Here is an 8,718-nt window from a genome sequence, read left to right on the forward strand (position 1 = left end):
GCCACCCTGCCCTCAAGAGGGAGAAGTAAGCCACTGGACTGCCATTCAGTGTGTTAGGTGGCTTGACAAGCCCAGAGAAGGGATCTAACCCTCTGAGGAAAGTGAGAGGGCTTTCTGGGAGGAGGAGACACAGGCTTCATCTCTTCTTTCATTATGGAAACTGACAAACATAAATAAAAGTAGAGAGAATAGTGTAAGGAATCCCCAGTTCCCATCCTCCAGCAACAGCAGTTATGAACTCACGGCCAATCTTACTTCTACTGTACCCCCACCCCCACCCCGATGGATTTTTTTTTTTTTTTTTTTTTTTTGCGGTACGCAGGCCTCTCACTGTTGTGGCCTCTCCCGTTGCGGAGCACAGGCTCCGGACGCGCAGGCTCAGCAGCCATGGCTCACGGGCCCAGCCGCTCCACAGCATGTGGGATCTTCCCGGACTGGGGCACGAACCCATATCCCCTGCATCGGCAGGCGGACTCTCAACCACTGCGCCACCAGGGAAGCCCCCGGTGGATTATTTTAAAATCAAGTCCAGAGATCATATCATTTTGCCCATAAACACTTTAGTATATATCTCTAAAAGATAAGGATTCTCTTTTTCTAAACCAATGATAATGGCATAGCAGATCTAAAAAAATACTAATGTTGCCAACCTGGGATCCCTGGACTCTTCAATCAACAGAAATTCATGAGACCAGATGAGAAATTCAGGCAAGGCTTTACTGGGGCTCATGCTGCAGCATGAGGGAGTAAAACAAGAAACAGGTGCCCTTGCTTGAGCTCCGAGGAGGAGGGCTGGCTCTTTAAATGGGAGGAGGGTAGGGGCGGATCAGTGGGTCGGGCTGGAGGGCTGGCTTAGGTGGTCTGCCCATCCCTTGGTGGTGCTGTGTGTGGGGATCACGCGCAAGACCTTGCTTTTTCTCCCAGCACCTCAGAAGTGGCAGTTGGTTTGTGGCCTTTTTATTTATTTATTTATTTATTTATTTATTTATTTATTTTTATTTTTTTCTGTATGCGGGCCTCTCACTGTTGTGGCCTCTCCCTTTGCGGAGCACAGGCTCCAGATGTGCAGGCTCAGCGGCCATGGCTCACGGGCCCAGCCGCTCCGTGGCATGTGGGATCCTCCCGGACCGGGGCACGAACCCGCGTCCCCTGCATTGGCAGGCGGACTCTCAACCACTGCGCCACCAGGGAAGCCCTGTGGCCTTTTTGTATCTTATTGTTCATAATTGCCCCAACTGCTCATGTTTGCAGTTATTTTTAGCCCCTTATAGGTTCTTTGTCTTCTGTTGCTCAAGGAGACATTTGCCCAGGTGCAAGTGAAAGCACTCCCATAGAGGGTCCCAGGTTCCAGCCTAGCTCAATAGTAATTCCTTACTACCACCAGATAGATACTTGGTCAATGTTTAAACTTCCCTGATTGTCTCACAGTACTTTTTTTTTTACAACTGGTTCGTTCAAATCAGTATCCAAACCAGGTCCACACATTGCATGCGGTTGATGTGTCTCTTAAGTCTCTCTTTAATGTTAGGCCTCTCTCCCTCCCTCCTTTTGCTTGTTCTTTGTCAGTGGAACCAGGTCATTTGTCCTATGAAATTTCCCACATTCTGGAGTATTTGGCTGATTGTTTCTTCGTGGTATCAGTTAAGTTATTCTTCTGTCCCCCATATTTCCTATAAACTGGTAGTTACATCTAGAGGTTTGATGACATTTAGATTTGATTTTTTTTGGCAAGATGACGTCTCATGTGGTCTTGTGTCCTTCCTGCTGCATTGCATTGCAAGGCACATAATTGTATGCTTGTCCCACCAGCTTAATCTTAACATACAGGCATACCTTGGAGATATCGTGGGTTCAGTTTCAGACCACCATGGTAAAGTGAATATCAAATAAAGCAAGTCACGGACTTCCCTGGTGGCGCAGTGGTTAAGGATCCACCTGCCAATGCAGGGGACATGGGTTCAAGCCCTGGTCTGGGAAGATCCCACATGCTGCAGAGCAACTAAGCTTGTGCACCACAACTACTGAGCCTGTGCCCTAGAGCCCACGAGCCACAACTACTGAGCCCTCGTGCCACAACTACTGAAGCCTGCGAGCCTAGAGACCATGCTCCACGACAAGAGAAGCCACCGCAATGGGAAGCCCGCACACCGCAAGGAAGAGTAGCCCCTGCTCTCTGTAAATAGAGAAAAGCTTGCATGCAGCAACGAAGACCCTCTGCAGACAAAAATAAATAAGTAAAATTTAAAAATAAAAATAAATGCTGGAAAGGATGTGGGGAAAAGGGACCCCTCCTACACTGTTGATAGGAATGTAAATTGGTGCAGCCACTATGGAAAACAGTGTGGAGATTTCTTAAAAAAACTCCACTCCTGGCTATATATCTGGAAAAAACAAAAACTCTAATTTGAAAAGACACATGCACCCCAATGTTCATAGCAGCACTATTTACAATAGCCAAGACATGGAAGCAACCCAAGTGCCCATGAACAGACGATTGGCTTGAGAACATGTGGTGTATATATGGACTATTACAATGGAATATTAGCCATAAAGAAGAATGAAATATTGCCATTTGCAGCAACATGGAGAGACCTAGAGAATATTATGCTTAGTGAAATAAGTCAGAAAAAGACAAAATACTGTATGATATCACTTATATATGGAATCTAAAAAACAATACAAATGAATCTATATGCAAAACAGAAACAGACTCATAGACAGAGAAAACACACTTATGGTTACCAAAGGGGGGAGGGGGGAGGGAGGGACAAATTAGGAGTATGGGATTAACAGATACAAACTACTATACATAAAATAGATAAGCAACAAGGATTTACTGTTTAGCATAGAGAATTATACCCGATAACTTATAATGGAATATAATCTGCAAAAAAATAAAATAAAATCACTATATGGTACTTCTGAAACTAACACAATATTGTAAATCAACTACAATTAAAAAAAAAAAAGACTAAAGTGCCATCTGTGTTCAGGCACTGGGTCACCCCAAGGAGGAGGAGGGCATCAAAATTACCACCAAGATGAATTTTCTGCCAGTGCAGAGATAAGAGGGCTCAGGGACCAACTGCTTTTGATTTAACGAAAATAAGGCAGTGTGCTTTTCTTAGCTTATGGCCTGATTCATACCTGCTCGACAATATCTAGGGCACATCGAGGTTAGCTTAGAAGGTAACCCGTGGGACCCGTAGGGAAGGAGGGTGGGCAAGGAGTCTAGGGCAGGCAGCTCCCTGAGGGCTGAGTAGGGAACTGGCAACAACTAGGCTTGAAATTGGAACAAGGGGGAGACCTCTGAGAGAACCTAGGTGCTCCTTGTAAACCCCTCTGAGGGGTGCTAGAGTCTTACTCAGCTTTTGGCTGGATTCAGGGACTTCTGGTAAATACCACAGCTTTTTGGTCACTGTCACCACCACTAACCCATAAGGTAACTTTTCACGAATAGAAAAAGGTACCCCAGGAATTCCCTGGCTGTCCAGTGGTTAGGACTCGGTGCTTCCACTGCAGGAGGCCTGGGTTTGATCCCTGGTTGGGGAACTGGGATCCCACAAGCTGCGCGGCGTGGCCAGAAAAGAAAGAAAGAAAGAAAGAAAAAGGTACCCCAGCAGGGCTCAGAGTGGAGCCAGGGGATATTTCAGGCCCCACTCAGCCCTCTGCCAGGAGCTGGTTACCTAAATGATAATGGCTTCTCCCTGGGTTCAGCCTGGCCTGCTGGACCTGGGTTTGCTGGAAAAGGTAAGTGAGGCAGAGAAATCCGAAGGGTTGGGACCATTCCTTCTTAAGTACAAAACAGCCGCTCTTCTTCAAATTACCCCAAAGCACTTATTTGATTCTTGGCAACTGTCATCTCCAGAAAATCCACATCACTCTTGGGAGAAAAACATGTGGTATGAAAGCTGATAAAGGCAAGCATTCTTCACATTTTTGCTGTAGCCTTTCAGTTCTATAACCTCAGTGATGCATATGAAACAAATACCCTGATGGGAATGAGGGGGTCAGCCCTTCAGTGCCCAGGACCTTTGTCCATTCCTGGCCTCCGAGCTCCTGGGAAGCTGTGGTTGGCCTAGGGTCCAAGTCCACAGAGGGCTTAGTCCAAGAAGGTCAAGAACAGTGCCAGGTGCTGGGAATACAATGATGAACAAAACTAATTTATAGTTTTGTGAGAGAAATAGGCTTCAGTAAGATTCATACAGATAAACCTAAAACTATAACTGTGATGGTGCCCAGTTTGGATGCCATTCCAAGGACCTTGAACTTTATCCTATAGGTCATGGGGAACCATTGAAGATTTTGGAGCAGGGAAGTGAAAGGATCATAAAATAATTAATTGAATTTTCCCTTTGCAGCTGCAGTGACTGATCCAAAAGAATGAATATCTAACGATGAAACCTGAGGGGCCTCATATTATACTATATAATTTGTGTCTTTTCTAAGCTAGGTTTTTTTGTAATGGTCGATCCTTAAAGATCCCAGAGAGAAATTCTGAAGTTGGCCACAACTGACAAACTCACATAGCCAAATATGAACTGAAGAAGCCTGCTTCTGCTCTTGAGTTCCTGATCTATTTCTCATTCTGACCCAGCTTCAAAACTAGAGTCAGTTCGGGCTTCCCTGGTGGCGCAGTGGTTGAGAGTCCGCCTGCTGATGCAGGGGACACGGGTTCGTGCCCCGGTCCGGGAAGATCCCACATGGCGCGGAGCGGCTGGGCCCGTGAGCCATGGCCGCTGAGCCTGAGCGTCCGGAGCCTGTGCGCCGCAACGGGAGAGGCCACAACGGTGAGAGGCCCGCGTACAGGGAAAAAAAAAAAAAAAAAAAAAAAAAAAGCGCCTCTTTGATATTAAAAGAATTCTATCAGTATTATCCAATTCATAATGATTATTACTGGTGGAAATAATCAGTACAATATAAAACTGAAAATAGCTACTCCATACAGTAACATTGTCTTAGGAGAAAAAAAAAAAAGGAGAATCACATCTTGTGAACATAGAAAACTACCAGAAATCCCCTGAATCAAACTGTACTTGATAAAAATGAGTACCCATGAAACTATAGTGGCAGATGTGAAAAACCAGTAAAATTTGGTATGGATCAAATTTGAATGATGAATTTAACCGTCATTGTAAAGTTTGCCCAGGAAGGAACTGATTCAAAATGATTTCCGCAAAACTGAAAACGGAAAAATTAGAAATGGCTAAATCTCACTATACAAAAAATTGAACAGGAAATTAAGTCTAAATGAAAATTCATCAATGTTGAGACCATTCTGATTAAAATATGTGTATTTATAATGTGGAGACAAAATGAACTTGGAGGTTTAAATGGCAGGTCAAAAACTCTGGGAGATAATGCATATGAAGAATTTAGCAGAGATAATGCACGTTTCTGGCCTGTGGCATATACTCAATAAACACCAGGGTGGATTTAAAAAAATTTTTTAATTGTGTTAAAATACAAACATAAAGTTTACCTTTTTACCATTTTCAAGTACAGTTCTGTGGCATTAGCTACATTCCTGTTGTGCAAACATCACCGCTATCTATCGCCCGAACTTTTTTTTAAAAATTATTTATTTATTTATTTATGGCTGCGTTGGGTCTTCGTTGCTGCGTGTGGGCTTTTTGGTGAGCGAGGGGTCCTCTTCCTTGCGGTGCACATGCTGTTCATTGCAGTGGCTTCTTCTGTTGTGGAGCATGGGCTCTAGGTGCACGGGCTTCAGTAGTTGTGGCTCACAGGCTCTAGAGCGCAGGCTCAGTAGTTGCGGTGCACAGGCTTAGTTGCTCTGCAGCATGTGGGATCTTCCCAGACCAGGGCTCGAACCCCTGTCCCCTGCGTTGGCAGGCAGATTCTTAACCACTCTGCTACCAGGGAAGTAGGGAAATTTTTAATCTTCCCGAGTGGAAACCATACCCATTAAATGATAACTCCCCATTCTTTTTCTCCAGCCCCTGGTAACCACTATTCTACCAACTGTCCCTATGAATTTGACTATTCTATGTACCTCATATAAGTGGAATCATACAATATTTGTCCTTTGTGACTGCTTTATTTCACTTAGCATAACGTCTTCAAGGTTCATCCATATTTTAGCATGTATCAGAATTTTTCTTTTTTAAAAGCTGAATAATATTCCATTGTATGTCCCAGATGTTTTGTTTATTGATTCATCTGTCAATAGATACTTGGTTTGCTTCCACCTTTTGGCTTTTGTGAATAACGCTGCTATGAACATGGGTGTCCAAGTAACTGAGTCCCAGCTTTCAGTTCTTTGGGGTATATACCCAGAAATGGAACTGCTGGATCATATGATGATTCTGTTTTCAATTTTTTGAGGAACTGCCATACCGTATTTCATAGTGGCTGCACTATTTTGCATTCCCACTAACAGTGCACAAAGTTTCCAATTTCTCCATGTCCTCACCAACACTTGCTTTCTATTTTTAAAATAGTAGCCATCCTAATGGATGTGTCAGCAGATTGCTTGCTTTTTTTTTTTTTTTTTTTTTTTGGCAGTACGCGGGCCTCTCACTGCTGGGGCCTCTCCCGTTGCGGAGCACAGGCTCCGGACGCGCAGGCTCAGCGGCCATGGCTCAAGGGCCCAGCTGCTCTGCGGCATGTGGGATCCTCCCGGACCGGGGCACGAACCCACATCCCCTGCATCGGCAGGCAGACCCTCAACCACTGCGCCATCAGGGAAGCCCCAGATTGCTTTTAAAGGGTGATTTCTCCTTTTCTCAGTCTTGCTGTGGGTTTCCCTGATAGCAGTCTACCTGGAGAGGGAAACGAAAGACTTCTCAGAAATCCCTTCTATGTGACAGGAAGACTTCAACTTGATAAAGCTAAACCTTGAGAGACGAATTCACTGCCCCTCCCAAAACAAAAGGTAAATACTAATCATTTTAGCGCTAATTGAAAACTGAACCCTCTGCTCAATTTATCAGATCATCAAGCTCTTGAAAAGGTTTGCAAAAACCTTAGTTTGACGTTTTGCATTGTTATATTTTAAGATATTCATATTTCATTTTATTTATTTTTAAAAGTATGATCCTCTCAGCTGAATTTATAACTAGTTGAACCGCAAATGAGGCTGACTACTCCAAGTGAACCCACATCTTAAATTGTCCAATTACTCTTAACTGCTAACATTTTATCCTACATATCATAAATATGCTCTTACTTGTCAGACTATGAAAGTTTCAATCACCTTAGGCTTAATATAATAATGTTATCTTGATATGACTTTTCTTCTTGGCTGTATCTTGTTTATTTCTCAGCAATGATTTGGACGCTAACAGAATTTACGTAGGAAAGAAACGGCACACAAGCAACATCTGGCCCACAGATACCTTTTCTTTGGCCTACATAGCATTTTTAATTTTTTGTTTGTTGTTGTTGGCTGCTTTGTTTCTTTGTTGCTGCACACGGGCTTCCTCTAGTTGCAGCAAGCGGGGCTACTCTTCATTGTGGTGCTCGGGCTTCTCATTGCAGTGGCTTCTCTTGTTGTGGAGCACGGGCTCTAGGTGCACGGGCTTCAGTAGCTGTCACACACGGCCTCAGTAGTTGTGGCGCACGGGCTTAGTTGCTCCGCAGCATGTGGGAGCTTCCCGGACCAGGGCTCGAACTCATGTTCCCTGCATTGGCAGGCGGATTCTTAACCACTGCGCCACCAGGGAAGTACCTTTTAATTTTTAAATTTACTTATAAAAAAATTCTGAAATTTTTACATAAAAATGCAGGCTTCTGGTACCTGCTAAAAAAACTTAAGATGACCTGGCAACACTGACCCCATATTCTTTATGTCAGTTGCTATTTACCATTATGCTTGTGTGGTTGCTTTTCTTACCGTGGAGAAAAAAAGTTTTTAAAATTCCCCTCCATTATCCAATCCACTATATTTACAGTTTTCCTGACTGAACCGTCAAAAATAAACAAATGGGACCTAATGAAACTTAAAAGCTTTTGCAAAGCAAAGGAAACTACAAACAAGACAAAAAGACAACCCTCAGAATGGGAGAAAATATTTGCAAACGAAAGATTAATTTCCAAAATATATAAACAGCTCATGCAGCTCAATATTAAAAAAACAAACAACCCAATCCAAAAATGGGCAGAAGACCTAAATAGACATTTCTCCAAAGACATACAGATGGCCAAGAAGCACATGAAAAGCTGCTCAACATCACTAATTATTAGAGAAATGCAAATCAAAACTACAATGAGGTATCACCTAACACAGTTAGAACGGGCATCATCATAAAATCTACGAACAACAAATACTGGAGAGGGTGTGGAGAAAAGGGAACCCTCTTGCACTGTTCCTGGGAATGTAAATTGATACAGCCACTATGGAGAACAGTATGGAGGTTCCTTCAAAAACTAAAAATAGAATTACCATATGACCCAGCAATCCCACTACTGGGCATATACCCAGAGAAAACCATAATTCAAAAAGACACATGCACCCCAGTGTTCATTGCAGCACTATTTACAATAGCCAGGTCTTGGAAGCAACCTAAATGCCCATAGATAGACAAATGGATAAAGAAGATGTGGTACATATATACAATGGAATATTACTCAGCCATAAAAAAGGAACGAAATTGGGTCATGTGTAGAGATGTGGATGAATCTAGAGACTGTCATACAGAGTGAAGTAAGTCAGAAAGAGAAAAACAAATATCGTATATTAACGCATATATGTGGAAC

This window comes from Kogia breviceps, chromosome 1 (assembly GCF_026419965.1).
Source record: "Kogia breviceps isolate mKogBre1 chromosome 1, mKogBre1 haplotype 1, whole genome shotgun sequence".
NCBI classification, from domain to species: Eukaryota; Metazoa; Chordata; class Mammalia; order Artiodactyla; family Physeteridae; genus Kogia; species Kogia breviceps.